The 18,441-nt window shown below is 38.4% G+C and overlaps 2 pseudogenes; one reads left to right on the top strand and one right to left on the bottom strand.

The window, feature by feature from the left end:
• Nucleotides 1–1,559: 1,559 nt before the first annotated feature.
• LOC100717345 (olfactory receptor 52J3-like) lies at nt 1,560–6,858 on the bottom strand (annotated as a pseudogene).
• A 7,020-nt stretch (nt 6,859–13,878) lies between these two features.
• On the top strand, nt 13,879–16,125 carry LOC100717073 (microtubule-associated protein 9-like; annotated as a pseudogene).
• Nucleotides 16,126–18,441: the final 2,316 nt, after the last annotated feature.

Consider the following 18,441-nt stretch of genomic DNA (forward strand, 5'->3'; position numbering starts at 1 on the left):
GGTAGACTGTTTGGGACTAACGGGAGAAGATGAGAAGGGCAGGGCCCTTGTGCAGCTAACTTGGCTTGAGAATCTGCAAAGGCATTGCCTTGAGCAATAGGATCTGTGGAGTTTTGTTGTTCTCTGCAATGAATAAATGCTGTCTGCTTTGGAAGTTGGGCTGCCTCTAGAAGTTTAAGGATAAGGGGAGCATTAATGATGGGGGTTCCCCAAGTGGAAATAAAATCCTGTTCTTGCCAGATAGAGGCGTGAGAGTGTAAAATGCTAAATGTGTACTTTGAGTCAGTGTATATATTTATATTCTCGTCTTTTGCTAGTGTAAGGGCCCTTGTAAGGGCAATAAGTCCTGCCCTCTGGGAAGAGCTTCCAGGTGGCAGTGGATTTGCCTCTGTAACTTTTGACTGGTTAACTATTGCGTATCCTGCCTTCTTTTGGTTGTCTGTGTTTGTTGAACTGCCATCTATGAACAATGTGTCAAAGGCCAAGGAGAGAGGTGTGCTACTGATGTGAGGGAAAGGATTGGGAGTGATCTGTGAAAACTCTATACAGTCATGGTAAGGATGGCCCTCTGAGGTGGGAAGTAAGGTAGCTAAATTAAGAGGACCACTAGTTGCAATAAAGATGCAAGGGTCTTGAGCAAGAGCTAAGTGTACCTGCTGAAGGCGAGAAGGGGTCATTAGGGCGGGGAGCACCTTATGTGAGATAAGGTCACGTAGGTGATGAGGTGAGTGTACTGTAATAGATTGACCTAATGTAAACTTCTTAGCTTCTTGTGTCAGGATGGCTGCAGTTGCAAGAGCTCGGAGACAAGGAGCCCATCCTTTTATTGCGTGATCTAATTGTTTTGACAAGTAGGCTACTGCTAGAAAAGAAGGTCCCTTTTTGTGTACTAGTACACCTATAGTGTTGTGGCCCTGACAAGTAGTGAATAGGATGAAAGGTTGGGTGGGATCAGGAAGGGTAAGAGCTAGAGCTTTTAGGAGATCCTCTTAATTTTTGAAAGTAGGCATGTATGGGCCTAGTAGGGTCTAGGGGTTCTGATAAGGGACCCTTAGCAGCCTTGTAGAGGGGTTGATCTAGGGCTGCAAAGTTAGGAATCCAGAGATGAAAGAAATTAGCTAAACCTAGGAAAGATGTAACCTGCAATTTAGTTGTGGGCACATGGAGATCACTAAGAATTGCCTTACGATCTGAAGTGATGGAGTGAGTGGTGGGGGTGAGAGCAAGACCTAGGTATTTGACTTTTGGAGAGGCCATCTGGGCTTTGGCAGGAGACACCCTGTATCCATGACTAGCAAGGAAATTAAGAAGGCTGGCTGAGTGGAGTATGGCTAACATATGGGATGAAGAACATAATAGGAGGTCATCTATGTATTGAAGAAGAACACTAGGTTTGAGATCAAGTTCTGTGAGGTCAGTAGCAAGAGCCTGACTAAAGAAGTGGGAACTATCCCTGAACCCCTGGGGGAGCACTGCCCAAGTAAGTTGTTGAGACCTGAGAGTGTCTGGGTCAGTCCATGTAAACGCAAAGAGGTTCTGGCACTCAGGGTGTAGGGGGATAGTGAAGAAGGCATCTTTAAGATCTATAACTGTAAAGTGAGTAATGGAGGGAGGGATATGAGGGAGCATGGCATAAGGATTTGGCAACACTAGGTAAGTTGGGGTAACAACACTGTTAATTATCCTAAGGTCCTGTATCAGGTGATAGGACCCATCAGACTTGAGTACCAGAAGAATGGGAGTATTGTGGGGTGAATGGGTAGGTTTAAGAAAACCGTTGTCTAAAAGCCACTTAATTATGGGTTTAAGTCCCCTTAAATGTTGGGAAGCTATGGGGTATTGGGGAAACACAGGGAAAAATTGAGGGATCCTTGAGATGGATTAAAACAGGCATTGTATGTGTAGCCAGAGTAGGATTAGATGTGTCCCAACCATGGGGTCCACCAGAGAAGGAAGAAGAGGGGGAATGCCTTTGCAATGCATTGTGAGGCTGTTTGGAGGATTAGGGCTGTGGGGAGAGAGAAAGTGAAGAAAAAATTAAGCTTTTGAAGGTCTCTACCTAAAAGGTGTGTGGGACATGTTGGGATTACTAGGAAGCTATGGTGAAGAAAAGAGTCTGGAATCTACATGGGATAGGCCCAGTCTGCAAAAGTTGATTCGGCTGGCTGTCAATGCCCACAACAGAAATCATAGACTTACTACAAGGTCCTGAAAATTCAGAATATACACTATAAGTTGCCCCCATATCTACAAGCAGAGATATTATTTTGCCTGAGACCTCCAATGAGAATTGGGGCTCTGACAAGGTGACCAGAGTGGGGGCTGTGAGCCCCAAGCCCCATCAATCTTCCATAGCAAATCCGAGCAGGTCAGTCAGCAACGAATCTGGCATTGACTAAGTCTCCTGTGAGGGTGAGGGATTAGAGGATGTCCTAGTCACTCATTGGCATTTAGGACAATTGCTCTTCCAATGCCCTTTATCGTTGCACTATGGGCAGGGCCCAGCGGGAATGCCAGGGTTAGGACAGTTTCTTTCCCAGTGTCCTTGTTTGCTGCATTTGAAACATGGTCCAGGCGAGACTCGGGCAGCCACACCTTTTTGTGGATTTTTTGTCTTGGGAGCTCCGAGTGCCACTGCCAAGAGGTTAGACTGATATTTAGCAAACTTTAATTTTTGAGCTTGCTTTTCCTCTTTTTGAAGCTTATCTCTATTGTTGAAGATATGGAAGGCTAATTTAAGTAGATCTCCTTGTGGAGTTTGAGGGCCATGTTCAACCTTTTGTAATTTTGCACAAATATCAGACTGTGGAATAAAATGAGAGTTAACAACAATCATCCCTTCATGAGAGTCTGGGTTTACATTGGTATATTTAATTAAGGTTTCCCAAAGCCAATTTAGAAACACAGCCAGGTTTTCATTAGCCTCCTGGGTCTATTGTAAAAGCTTGTTATAATTAGTGTGTTTGTGAGTGATCTTATTAAGGCCCACAATCAGGCACTCAATCATGTTATGTAATTTTGTTGAACCTTGTCCATTTTGATAGTTCCAGGTAAGATCTTGATCTGGCACAGCTACAGGCCCAGGGTCGTTGTCAGTGGAATTTGCCCTATGCCTGTGGTCAGCTACTTCTCGAGCTGCTTGCCACAGCTGATTTCACTCTTGCAAGCTATAGGCGGTATTTAAAATCACATAAACATCTTTAAAATGTAAATCACAACCACTGGTGATAAATTCAAATTGCCTGATACAATTCTGTGGGTCAACAGAGAAACTGCCTAATTTATGGGTAATCTGAGACAGATCAGAAAGAGAAAATGGCACATGTAGATTAACAAGTCCTTTCGGGGCCAGCTTGTTCCCGATGTGGCAGCAGAGCCTGAGGAGAAGAATGTGAAGAAGAGTGCCATTGGGCAGCTATCCGCCTGATAGATGCGTGTGAGTAATTATCTGGAGAGCAGCTATAGAGTGGCTGCTGCTCACACTGGGATGAGGAAAGAGGCAGATAGCATTGCACTGCGTGCCTTGAAACAAGAGGATTGTTGTGCGCCATCACCATGTGGACTGCGACAAGGCAGCTGTTGCTGTTCACAAGAGGAGCCACAAGCGGGCGCCCATTGACCACGAGACTGGAATAAACATTGCGCACCTTGTCACCATGGTAATCAACCAAACATGGTGGTGCACTACCTAACCCCTCTGAGCACGGTGGCACTCTGTCGCCATAGTAAATACCCAAACATGGTGGTGCTCCATTGCTGCGTGACCCGCCTGAACTATGGGAATATGGCAGCGCCCTGTTGTCATGGCAATTACTGGAACATGGTGGCGCTCCATCACCACCACAGCTGCCCAAACATAGCGAGCATGGCAGCTGTTTACTGCACAAGCTGGAAAAATCACGCTGCTTTCCAGGAGGGCACAATGAACGTGATGTAGTGTGGTAGGCAGGCGGCGAGAAGGTATCAGAGGGCAGAGCAGAGATGCTGGGAGACGCCTGTATCACAGAAGGCAGAGGGAGAGAGACATAATTTTGGTGCAGAGGGACCAGGAGTGGGGGGAGGGGCCGCAATGGCAAGCGAGATAAGGATGAAGAATTAATTTGGGGAATGGTGGAGCCCAAGGGTAAATCAGCGGAACGTCATCAAGCATACCTTGGGGACAGGATGAAACAGGTTTGCTCACAGGAGAGCTAGCTAGGAGTATTTGAATGGGTTTACAGGACTTAATGAAAGATGGATGCATTCTCAGAACCAAAAAGGCCTCTATGTATGGTAGCTCTTTCACTCTGTCACTGGCTCGACAGAAATCATGCAGTGTTTGTAGAATGGAAACATCAAATGTTCCTTCCCTAGGCCAATGCTTGCCAAGGAGTGGGTACATAGGCCAAACTTCCTGGCAGTAAAAAGTTAATAATTTAGTTTTTATGGTACTTTTAATTTCTAAGGTATGTAAATTGGAAATTAAGCATTGTAATGGCATTTTTGGGGGGTGAGGAAGTAAATTTCCCATTGTTGATTTAGGCAAGTAAAAACCTGTGGCTCAAAGAATAAGCCATCACTGATTCTGTGGCGCCACACAGTGGGGCTAAGGTTCCAAAACTCGTATATTTTAGTCGTCACTGAGAAATGTGTGAGTGGAGTTTGCCCAAGGTCAGTAGCAGCTTTGCCGGTGAAAGCGCAAGGCTTTGAAGGAAATTGATGGATTTTTTCAGAGTGGGCAGTCCAAAAATCTCTGTTCTGGGCTATCAGAACCCAAAGAACATGAGAGATTTTAGTGTGGACACAGGCTAGCCCAGAAAAAAAATCTGCTCAGGGCAGTCCTAGGGACGTGCAAATGCTAGAGACCCACGCAAACGGGGGAGACCAGTCCACTGGGGCCCAGCCCAGTGCCAGGAGTTGTCCAGAGCATGCTCACCTTAAATCAATCCGGTTGGTGGTGCATGGAGAGGTGAAATGCATCTCGGAAGAAGGAAAAACACAGAATCAAGCCAGGATGTTACCGGATCGTGAATCAGCTGGGGACCCAACTGGGCATGTGTGTCCCAAGAGTCAACCGCCTGCCAATCCGAGTCACAGCACCAAATGATAGGATTATTTCAAGAAGATGAAAAATATTCCCAAAAGATGAGGAGTATAAATCAAAAGAGGCCTTTATTCTGGGAATAGGAAGAGAGAGGAGTGACACGCCGGTCACTGAAATCTGGTGATCTCTCACACAGACACATGGTGTGGGGGAATATAAGTAGTCTTAGCTTAGGGCAGTGCCCCAAGGCCATTAGAGATGCACAGGTATTTATTTGGCACACATTTGGCGCCAGGGACAGATTCCAATTGGTGGGGGTTTATAGGGTTACAGGTAAATCTCTAGGGGTGGGGGAGACAGGAGCTCGCTAATTCTGGCTGAGGCTTTTTCTGGCTACAGTGTCCGGTCTGGGTCAACAACCCTTTCAGTTTTAAATTGGCAGTGTTAGCTGGGCTCAGTGGCACACACCTGTATTTCAGCACTTGGGAAGCAGAAGCAGGAGGATCCTTGCAAGCTAGAGACCAGCCTGCATAGCAAAAGCCTGTCTCAAAAATACAAAAAATAAATAAATAAAACATATAAAATAAAATAAAATAAATTGCTAATGTTTCATGTGTCTAGCCAAAGGGCATAAGAAACTGAGTATAACATGTTCTTCCACCAGAAAAGCCACAAAAGGGGCTCTTCGCATGTCATTAAAGGGGCACTAATTAGTCCCTGTCCAAGATGATAATCCAAGAGTCTGCAAAATCTAAATACAATGGTATTTCTTTGCAGGTTTCTGAATCCATTGGTCCACATTCCATGTAGTCATTTAGAAACAACAACTAGAATTACAGCACAGCAGGAAGAAGGCAAAGGAATAGTATATATTCTTTAAGACAAGTATATATGAGTCTTGTTAGAAGAATCAAAAGCCTTAGAAATAGAATATGAGAGACTTATACTTTATTAAGCACACTGAGCACTCGCTCTCTTATCTGTTTGGTCATAGAGGTTTTCAATAAGAATATGAATGTAGTGCGGAGTGCTGTGTTCAAATCGATGAGTGAGGAAAGAGAAGAATGATGAGATATAGAAAACACAGAAAACGGCAACGTGAGAGCCACATGTCCTGAGGGCTTTTCCCCATACATCCTGTGATGGGAGGTGGAAGACAGCATGGAGAAAGTGCACATAGGAGCTGGCAATAAGGACAAGATTCAGAAGAAACTGTGAGACCACGAAGAGTCCATAGGTGGTATTGATGTGCATATTTCCAAAGGATAACTTTGCAATGCCCATATGTTCACAGTAGGAATGGGGTATGGCACAAGCATGGCAAAAGGGTTGCCTGTAGATGAGACAGATCATGGGAAGTATGCAGAAAGCTGGATGAATCACAATCCAGAACTCAACGTCCACAAGTACCTGAGATGTCAGGAAGGCTGTGTACTGTAATGGATCACAGATGGCCACATACCAATCAAAAGCCATGGCCATAAGGACTTCATCCTTCATGCCAGTGACAGTGTGTATCAAAAATATCTGAGTCACACACCCTCCAAAGGTAATCTCGAGAGCTTCAAACCAGAAGATCCCCAGCGTGCAGGGCACAGAGGTGGTAGAAAGAGCCAAATTGCTACTGAAAGGATGGCAAGAAAGTAAAACATGGGCTCTCTGAGGGACTGCTCTGTCTTGAGGACTATCAAAATCGTGGCATTCCCCATTAAAGCCACAAGGTAAATAGAACAGAAAGGCAGGGAGAGCCAGCCATGGATCTTCTCCAGACCTGGGATTCCAATGAGGAAAAATGTGGCTGGGTGAAAGATGCTGCTGTTGTGGTTGAATAACATTACGACAAGATTGAACTGAAGAAGTGAATTCCTACCTGTAAACAAACAAACAAACAAACAAACAAAACAGAGAGGCTTGGGATTTGGATTCTGTTCTTTTTTACCATGAGAATAAGTAGCAGGTATTCTGTGTTCAGGACTTGGTCATATTCCAAATTTTCATTCTGTGCTTACTGATGGTTTTCTAACTCTAAACATGAACTTTTCAGTGTACTCACTGAAGGTTTGTAATAATGAGAACTAGCTGCTCTTTTTGGAAGACAACTGAATGGGGTTGAGCTCTGTGGATCCACTGTCTGGCAGGAGACTTTCAAACATTCTTGCAGCTAATATAGTTATAAATATTTCAAGCAGGCAAGCAGGACTAACCTTTCCAGGAAGCCAGGGCAGAGAACCAAATGTGTTGTGACCTTGGAGGCCACATCTCAAAAAAGAAGGCAAACGAAATGCAACCATACCCTAAGTATGAACATTAGGAATTAGATGTGAATTGCCTGGAGAAGCCAAGAGTTACCATCCCAGGACCCTGCAGGAAGAGTCACTGAAGCTGTAAGAATGCTTGTTTGCTACATGACTTGCTTCTCCATTCAGCCCAAATCTGGTCAATTCTCCCTGAGCAATAAATCTGATTGTTTGATTGGTTGATCATAGCTCTGTCCCATCTCATGCCCATCTGCCTTGTATTTCAAAGATTTCACCAACTTAGACCCACCTCACTTCATAGTTTTACACTATACAAGTCCTTAGAAAAGTCAGAATCTTTGTCAACCCACCAGGGAACCTCTCTGTCTTTGTCTCTGTCTCTGTCTCTCTCTGTCTCTGTCTCTCTCTCTCTCTCTCTCTCTCTCTCTCTCTCTCTGTCGCTCTCTGTCTCTCTGTCTCTCTGTCGCTCTCTGTCTCTCTGTCTCTCTCTCTCTCTCTCTCTCTCTCTCTCTCTCTCTCTCTCTCAGACAGGAGCTTTTTTCTCTCAATAAATGTTTCTCCTCTTTACCTCCATTGTTCCTAAAATACATTCTTGAATTTTATAGAGTGCCAACTCCTGTAGGACATATAGTAGGTCCAGAATTTCGCTTCCTTATATCCACATTAATACTGTATATGGAGCAAAAAGGATAAAAAGAAAGTAAGAATTGCATTCAGAAAATTCATAATGAAATTAAACTTCAAATCCTAGTTTAAAGACACTCTTGCTTTTAAAATCTAACTTATTCTGGCTCATCATTATTAACTGACACAGAGATTTATGTCAGGTCCAAACCTAGTAATGTCTTACATACATTCAAGCAGACGCTTAGCAACATAAGTAGATATTCTTAGATAAAATTGCTGTTTTCTTGAGGTGCTGGATCAGCACTGAAAATGGCCATTTGCTCATGACTGACAGACTACAGGCAGGATCACTTGGAAAAAGAAGCAAAGGTGGTTTCTAATGACTCAGCCACTGTTCTTATCATATCAGAAGTTCTCAGAATATGCGGTCATTTCATCTTTGTCAGTTTGATTTGTACTAGGAATTCAACATTCTGTGACACCTCCCCCTATCAGTTAAAGACACTGCAAATGTGCGTAGAAGAAAACTCAATAAGCTTAGAGGGTTTTGCGTTTAGAAGACTATATATATATATATATATATATATATATATATATATATATTGTAGTGTTCCTTGTTTCAATAGTCTCTAAAGGCACTAAGGAAAGACAATGTTTATTTTCTTCAAAATGCTATGAAGTACCAAAATATTAAGGAATTTGTCTTTTAATTTATAACACAGCAGTTATAACACTCTAAATCTTACCAAGTTTTGCTTTTAGCCTTGGCATAATGCATTTTGTAACATTTATTATCTTTTTTTTTCAATTCATAAATTTAATAAGGTAAAAAAAAATGAATCCTCCCTCTTTTTAAAATTTGTTTCAAAATTTGTGTATAAGGTACTTATAAGTGGCCTAAGTATTACTTGTGTTCAATAAAAACATAATTTAAACATTATCATTGACCAGAAAAATCCTAACAAACCTGATGATATAGTTTCTCTTGCTGTCTTTGGATTTAAACTTAGAACTCTATATCCTGACAGTAATCCAAAATGTAAGATGATTTATTACATAACTTCCTTTCCTGTCTGGCAAAGGATGACCACCTAGTCCAGCTCTCAGCTTGCACTGCTCTTGAGGCTGTCTGTGTTCTGCTACCTCTACTCACCAGAAATCACAGCTCATCTACCTTAGCCTTCCACAAACCATCAGAGTCCAGTGTTAGTCTCCTAAATGTGTGGCATTTCAGGGCAGATTTAATGGATTTCTTGCATCTCAGACATATTTGTAAGTCTGCACCCCATTTCACCCTCAATTTTAGGCAGCACTTTGGGACAGAGTCCTCAGAGACTATTCCACAGACTCCAAGATCTGCTCCAGACATAGAAAAACAAAAGGAACAAAGAACAAACCAAAGTGAATGTATGAAAACATTTAAAAAACAGTACTAAAATACACAATTAATTTTTAGAATTTTTAAAATAGATGATTTTTTCACCATGTAAACATGGCCCAATTCTGTGGTCTTTCTACATATACAAAAAGTGGTAAATTTAACCTCATTTATCTTATTAGTATGAAATCCTTTCTGTCTAGCCTTAAATGCCCCCGTTGCTCCTTAGTGGTTTTGTTCTGTAACCTATTAGAGCTGATTTGAGCTTTCGCTAACAAAGATCACCAAGTTATGGTTTTTCATCAAAAATGTTTCCTGTATGCAAATTCTCTACCTTTATCACCAAAATTGTATGTTCATGACTATAATTTTTTTTCTAATGATAAGTATCTAAAATTTAAAAAATAAAGTCAGACTGTTGTTCAGGTAGTGGCTTTGTCACATAATACCTGAGTAATTTTTTTTAACAAATATTTCTATATCTGGATTTCTTTATAAAATAGTAAAACTAATAGCTCTCTCATTGTTGGCTGGATATGAGACATACATTTAGAACAATGTCATCTACATAAAAATTGTCAAACATAGAAATGCTAAAATTAATACTAGTAATTTATATTTAAACTCTGCAAAAACATATTGAAGAATCAATATATGACAAATTCTGTGGACAATTTCCTTCCAAACATTGGATTTCATCATATCCACATTGCATGATTTCTATTAGAATGTCATTACTTGGAGCAAAAGCTACAGATCTCTTTATTATGGAGTTGACATTTCTAAGACCCTACCTAAGACAGCATGAAGTTTAAGACATAAAACATTGCATGTTAGCACAAGAAGCAAGATTCCTTATCCAGTTTGCCTAATTTCTCCAATCTGCCATACAAGTATTAAGAATATCTCTTCCAAAGTCAATACTTTCATATTTCTGTGTACATACAATGAAATATTTCCTTTGGTTCAATCACTCCTAACTTGCACATTAAAAAAAAATCTTCATTGTTGTGAGAGTCCACAAAGTATTTTTAATTATTAAGATAGTTTGTAGTACCATTTTAAAAACCTGAAAACCAAACAGATACAGATTTTTTAAAAAAATATTTAAAGGAGAGAAAAAACAGTATAGGATACAAGTAATGCAGAATTTAACAAAAAAAGTAAGAAATCAGTCGTTAATAGATTACATATTGTCATCTTAGAAATAGTTGTTCAAGTTACAGGGTTAAAGCATACAAAGTGACATTCAAACAGTGAGACTGCAAACAGTTGTGTTCAGTGATCTAACAAAAACTTAGTAATATGGTCATCAATCTTAACACACCTAAGCACACCTAAACACACTTGCAGTTGAATCCTTTAGAGCACTTTTTTTTCCTCTCTTTTTTACAACAACATTTACACATTTTGGGTTTTATTATTCCCATAGTTATTGTTACATTTTTTGGAAAAAAATACATTATGACAAAACAAAGCAGTCAGTCAAAACAAAAATGGACATAGTACATGATGTAAAAACATAATACAAAGTAATCAACAATGGTTACCATAATGCCTCTTGCTACCATACACAGATTTAATCCCTTTTTGTTCTTGACTATGTCGTTCCCAGGGGCTTCAGTGTTACAGCTTTATCCATTTATTCTTTATATTTTCCCTTGGATATGACTTTAAAGAGTGTAAGTGATACTTGAAAAAAAGTGGGTCATTTTATTAGAGTGATATAAATGCCAATCCTGTGGAAAAGTAGAACAGTTAAATATAGACATTGATATAGTAACAGATCAGCAAAATGCATGAAGTAAAATCTCACATAAATAAAAAAAAATAAAGAATTCAGAAGTAACAGTAAAAATGTTGATGTGCTGCTATTGGCAGTTGATAGCACTATTAGACAGAAGATAAATGAGGAAATAGAAAGCCCAAGCAACTCTGTAAGTCAATTTTTTTCTTTCCAAAATGAAAGAATAGGGGCTGGAGATTTAGTTCTGCGGCATAAGTGCCTGCCTTACAAGCAGGCAGTTGTGATTTCGATCCCCAGTACCGATTAAAAAAAAAAAGAAATAATATACATTTTTCAGGTGCACAGAGAATATTCCCAGAATAGAAAATATGCTAGAACAGTAAAAAAAAAAAAAAAAAAAAACTTAGAACATTAAAATTATATAAATAACAAAAATATTTTTTTGGACCACAAGGTAATAAGAGAATCAAAATACTGAAGAATTCATAGGATGTTAAAATGAAATGACACATTCTTTGATAACACATTAATCAAATATAATTAAAATATCAGGAAGTAATTTGACATTTTGTTGTACTTTGGTTTAATAAAAATTACAACAAACACTAAAATTTGTGGGATTCAGCTAACGTAGTTTTTTTACAAGACAACTTATCACTCTAAATTAGAGCACAGATCTCATATCAGTGACCTAAGCTTCAGTCCTGACACTCACAAAATGATTAACTAAACAAGTAAAACAAAATCACTTATAAATTGCAGGCTGGGAATTACTAAAATAGAGAATGAAAAAACAAAACAGGGAAATACTTTCAGTGTACTCTAAGTCATAGAAATATTTCAAGAATGAAACAAATGCAGAATTTGAATATGAGTGTATTCTCTATGGACAGTCACATCCTGAATGAATAATAAGAACAGCTGTTCATCATGATGTACAGTTCCAGAGTATAGTTAATGTGAGTGACAGCTCTTACGGATTTCCTCCGTGCAGCTGCCAATAATGTGAACCTGAAAATGATATTTTCAAATGTCAGACTTTCCTGTAAGTTTCCCATTTCCTTATTTTACAGTTTTTTCATTCTAAATTCTCAACCTATTTTTAAACAGCTTACTATGATATCCATTTCATCTTTACATAATATCCAGTATGGGAGGCGGGATTTCAGTTCTCAACACTTTATTTTACTTTTGTAATTTTGATTCCACAAAAGAGTACTATCACACACTAACTTAGTGCATTAGCTCTATGTACTTTATTTGATTGCACAAAAGGGTATTGTCACACACTGACTTAGTGTATTAGTCTTATGCATATACCTAAAAACATGGAGACATCCTTCATAAATAAAGAGTTGTCCTTTTCTGCACATCTATGCTATCAAAGTTAAATTCTGTCAGATGTCAGCTGTTTAGGAAACTGTATATGCAGTAGTGACCTATCCTGGTTTTTTATTAATCCCATAAAACTCTACATTGTCCATCATAGCATGTGTGATGACCTCAGGTATTAAGCAAATTGCAGTTAACAACTATATAATGTGTTTATATAATTTCATTTTCTAATCTACTTAGTTATGAATGTGGCTCATTTTCTCAGACCTGCTATCCTAATATATGTCAGTAATATACTTCAGTGTTTATGCTTGCAAAAATGTGTATTATTGTTACTTTTTTTCTGTGGGAAATGAACCATAAGGTTTTTAAATCATATTTTCTATTTTTCAAATACATCTCTACTTAAATGTATCAATATAGGTCTTTCAAATATAACAATTATAATTTAAGGATTTTTATGTTTCAGAATTTCAATGTTCAGAATTATGGTGCTCATCACAGAACCCATAATATGGCCCAAACTCTAATGTGAATAACAGACAGATTATTTACACATTGTGGGTACAACAGACAAAGGGATAATTCATATCCCAGGTTGGATGAAGTTGGAAAGTACATGTGGTTCATAATTTAATAATTATGAATTATTCACTTCTGAAATTTTCCACTTAAAATTCTTTTAGCAATATTGATGGTAGGTAAATGAAACCATGGAAAACAAAACTACAGATGTTATAGAATAAAAGTGTGGCTTTACAGTTGAACGTCTATTAATGTATTTCTGTACGTAATTAGGTTAAAGAGACAACAATATGACTGCATCAATTGACATATAAAACATCATATAATTTCCACTAACCTTTCATAATAAAAAACACTTTGAAGATTAGGAAAACTAAACTTGGGAAAAAACTGGAGCAAAAGTAAACATGCAACTGTCATCACATATAAAGGCAGGGAACCCTAAACTCTCAAACCAAGACCATGAACAAAACACATGTTCACTCCTACTACTCCTATTCAGTATCATGCTGGAATCATAGCTAGTACAACCATACCAAAAAATTAAAGGATATTTATGATAGAAAAGAAGAAATAACTTTATAATTGCAGATGACATAATTACCATCACAGAAAATTCGAACAAAACAAGAAGTCTGAAAAAATAACCAATCATACTCATGATGCAGGATATAAAATTGACATAAAATTAATTCCTTTCCCTCATACCAAAGGACAATCAAATTATACATTAAAACCTTACACTATTTACAGTAGCACCAAAACAAAATACAGTAATTCAGCTGCAGCCAGGTAGGCATAGAGCCAGGATCCCTGAGGATGGAGGGCAACAAAGCCCTGCCAGGCTCTGCTTCCTGCACCTAGAAGGTGAGCATAGTGAAGTCCATCTAGAAGTTTCTGCATGAAGCCTGCCACTATCACAGATTGAATGAATTATTCTAACCATTTATTAATTATTTAACAGAGGTATAGGGAAAAATACACGATGGCTGACAAAGTTTTCCACACAACTTTGGCATATATGAAGAGTCCAAAAGTTAGCAAAAGAACAGCTCTCCATAATGAGCAGATAAGTGCACTCATAGCCCACTCAGCCAGGCAGAGTTCAGAGTACTCAGATAGCTTTGAAAGGGATACTGTTTCCTTAGGTGATTTATCTGATATCTCAGTAGATGAAAATTCAGTTAAAAATAAATTATTTTCATGTATCTGATGAAGAAAAGAGTTCTTCACAACTGTGTTTTTTGAAAACCAAAAAATCAAACAGGGAAAGAAGGAGAGGCAAGCCATAAGTGGCCATCAAGAATCATAAAGGACAAGCATCTGATGTCTGTTAAGATACATTGCAAATTCCTTCTCTGAATCGCAAAATAAAGATCAAGAAGTTGAAAAAAGAGAATTAAAATAAAACTGAAACCCAGAATTCTTCAAATCAAAAGCACCTTTTCAGAAAATAGCAATGTTGATGCGGATGAATGTTTTAGGTTTTCACCTCAGCCATGGAGCTTGTTAAAAAGAGTAGCCATGTGTAGGAGAAGGAAGAACAAAGGGAAGAGAAGGAAACTGCCTTGGTGAGGACGTGGATTCTGCGCCTTCCTCCCTTCCCACGCTGAGTGTCAGACAGCTGGACGCTGAGAAAGACACATTCTCTGCAGACCTTGGTCTTGAGAAACAGAATCCGTTATTTAAAAGCCTTCATTAACATCTCTTAAAGAAAGCCTTGGAAGACTCTTTCCAACCACATCTGAGGAGAAGGCACCAGAGCAGATCAGAATGGAGAAGTTGCAGAAACCATAATTCCTGGAAATTAGATAAAAATGAAAAAAAATGCAGTTCTGGTAGACTTTGTTCCTCTTGAACTTGAGAAACTCAAGGAAAAATGAGGTGCGCACTGATGGCCTTGAAGATGAAAGGAGAAGGCTGTACTAGAGATGAACGAGAAATTCAAAGCTGCTCCCTGCCACTTAAATCTCCGAGGACTGTTGGACCTACCAATGCAAAGGCACCTGCATGGGGACAGTGAACAGTGGTAGCTGAAAACTTTTGGCTGAACATGACTTTGATAATAAAAACTTTGGTTTCATTTTTTAGAAATTTATGGGAAAAGTCATTAAGCCCCATTCAAGGGCATCGCCCTTAGCTGCCTTCCCTGAAAAAGCACTGCTGTCAACTCAAGGATATGTCTCACCTCACTCCTCCTTCCAATAGCCCCACCTAGTGCTCTTGTGTACAGGAAAAGAGTCCTCTGTTAACTGAACATTAGCACCGTTAACCTTGAGAAGTTTATTTCAGGATTCTCCACCTCTTGAGATACTTTTGAGGGCCTCCTCATTCATCCTCCTCAGCCCTGCTGATGCAGATACTTTCCCAGAAAACAGTTGAAGACAGATCCACCAAGAGTAAAATGTCAACAGCAAATAGAGTATCCAGTGCCTCTGCCAGATTAACAACTTGTGAGTTTGTGAAGAAACACAGTTCGGTAAGAACTCTAGGTTCAGCTATATCTCTTCACTACTTAGGGGCTCTGAAAGTCTTGGACCAAAAGCCTTCACAGAAGCAGAACCCAGAGCTTGACATGGCAGATCACATAAGGGCCTTAAATAATTACAAAAGTGGTTAGAAAAAAAATATGTATATTTACATGAGAAGAACAGAATAAAAAGGACAGAAAGTAAAAACATAATGTTCTAAAATGAACAAACAAAAGCTGCTAAGAGAGAAGCATTAGAATGCAAGGAGGCCTGGAAAACTATGAAAGAAAAGGAAGCAAAGAAACTAACTGCCCAAAGAGGCTGGAGGAAGAACACAGCAGGCAAACCGAAGAAGAAAATGCAGTGAGGAAAGGAGAGGCATTGCAGGTATTTGAAAAATGGAGAGAGTAAAAGAAGATGGAATATCTTAAGGAGAAAAATAAAAAGAGAAAGAATAAAAAAAAACAAAGTAATTGTTGAGAAAAATAAAAATTAACTGCTGTTGAAAAATAGAATAAGAAAAGGAAGCTTTTTTAGCAAAAGGAAAAAGAATATAAATAAGAAAAGAAAAGAATTAAAGATAGTTGAGAAAAACAGAAAGATAAGCAAGCCATGAATCAATATAGAAAATGATTGGAAAAGAAAAAAAAAAGCAGGAAAGAATGCAATGAAAACAAAAGAAACAGCATTCCTTTCTTGAAAATAACACCTTTCTTCTGTGGAGCTGTCCAAGCAAAACTGTGTTATCAAAAGTGTTTTGATTAGCGATAGGGTTTTAAAGGCATTCGTCCAATCCTTTATAGTTACAAGAATATATTTTAACTAAATATTAGGCATTTACACTGACAATGGAAATGGTATTTAGGGGTTAATCAGAAAAAATATTTTTTCAACTGTAGATAAGCTGCCTCATCAAAAGTTAATCATGAGACTCACCTTGCCACTAAGATAAAGTTTATAGTGCCTTGATAACATTGAAAGAGGGTGATCCGTGATCACTTTCACTAAACTCTGCATATTATTTCAGTATGTTTAATCCCAGTTATAAAAAGGACCTCATTCGGGTATGATAATTAGAGAAATAATGCAATTTGTGAGAGGTTGTGCCTCTGGATTCAGGGTTCAAGTGAATGGTCCCTAAGCAAGATGTCCCACACACAGTCTTCTAAAGTTAATCTAGTTCAGAGAAGTTGCACCTTCACTGTGCAAGCTAAACCTGTGCACAGTTGGAACAGTAGTTCAAAAATCTGCAAGGTATATATTTAAGACTGTTGCCTTATGTGTTAATATGAGTGCATTTTATCTGTTCAGGCTTAGATGACAATCATAGTCATTTTATAATTACCTCACTTCTGAAGTTCTCCTTTCTAAATTCATCTCACTTGGTTTATGCATGCGTCCCTTGGTACAAAACTAAGCCTATAAATCTAGGTTGTTAAGTATTTTATATTGAATTAGGTGTCCAAAGTTAGAAAGACACTTTATCTACATATAGAAAACTTTACATGCAATTAAAGCATCACAAAGCAAATAATAGTTACATAAATAAAAAGAGCTACTGTAACACTTTAGAACAGAAAGAAGTTAAGGTTTTCTTAAAGAAAATAACTGTTCATGAAACAACAATTTTCTAGAGGTTTATATTTACATCATACCTTGACAATGTTACTTAATTTTTTGGTTTAAATTGCACCAAAACTAATTTTTCTTTCAGCAAAGCAGTATGTGGCAGTCATTAGTTAACCAGAGTTACATATTTCTTAGTGTGATCTAACTACACATCTAAATGGGATTTTGATGATTTAATAAATCTGATCCAAACTCGTGTTTCTAAGTTTAATAAATCAATTTTAACAACTTTGATTGCTCACACATGTAGTATCAGAAGTTAAGATTCCCAGGTGTACTCTGCCTATTATTACAGTTTGATAAAATATACCAAAATAATAACACAACAACTTAGCCATGCCAGCATGCAGAGGAAGAGACACATTGATTCGTGGAGGCTGGGATGTGTCTTGGTGATAAAGCAAACTGAACAGTTTCTCAGTAGGATCATAGACCATGCAAAAGGGGATGGAGATACAAGGGAGAGGCAGTCTGCAAGCCAGGAATGCCAGTGAGAATGCAGGTTGACAGATACACATAAATTTTGTTGCATGTTGACATGACAGGGTCTAGATGCTGTAACCTACTCCTCATATACATTTTTTCTATATAAAACACACATTTCTTCTATAGCTTGATTCATGTACCCCGGTATTTTTATGATCAAAAGAGTATACTCATCTCTTGAGACTCTGAAGTTGAAACAGTGAAACTAAGCAGAACTTTGGGGTGTGAGCATCAAAGAAAAGTTAAGATATATAAGGCCTTAAAGAATTACAATTGTGGTCTAGTGTGCTGCACTTAGTCTATCATCATATATCTTCAGAGGTAAAAGAAATACAGTGTATTTCTCTGAACTGTATCACAGATATGAAAATAAAATATAACATTATCATGATTTTTCTATTACTACTGACTGTGTATAAAAATGAATCATACATGTCTATAGAACGGTAGTACCATTCTACCGATAACTATATGGACAGAAAAAGCTCTAAAGAGACCCACATCCAAGTTAGAAGAATTCTGAGTGATAAATGGAAAGGAGTACAGAGAGTACACGATTTACTTTGGTTATTACGGCTTCACTTCATCCTAACAGTAGTGATTTATTCAATGATTCATGAATTCCCAGTAGTGATCAAGGTGTGTAAAAATACAGAGTCACAACTGTATGCCTCAGAGGAACTCAGGAAATTACAAGCACATTATGTTCCTCTTGTCTAATACAGTGCATACTAAGGAATTTTTCTAACTATTTGATACACATCTCTTCACATTTCTCTCCCTAGAGAGCTGGCCATCTCTCAGTCTATGAAAGTTGTCTTCATTCTTCATGGTTATTTTCAAACCATGTCAATCTTTAATAAATTTTTACTGGTACTGGACCTCTACTCATCTATCAGATTTTATGACATTCTCTTCCTAGTTTCACTGAACTATCACTGACACCTCCCTTTGTTGTCTCT

Source organism: Cavia porcellus, unplaced genomic scaffold, assembly GCF_034190915.1.
Source record: "Cavia porcellus strain 051 isolate PalLab524CR breed Dunkin Hartley unplaced genomic scaffold, mCavPor4.1 scaffold_9, whole genome shotgun sequence".
Lineage (NCBI taxonomy): Eukaryota > Metazoa > Chordata > Mammalia > Rodentia > Caviidae > Cavia > Cavia porcellus.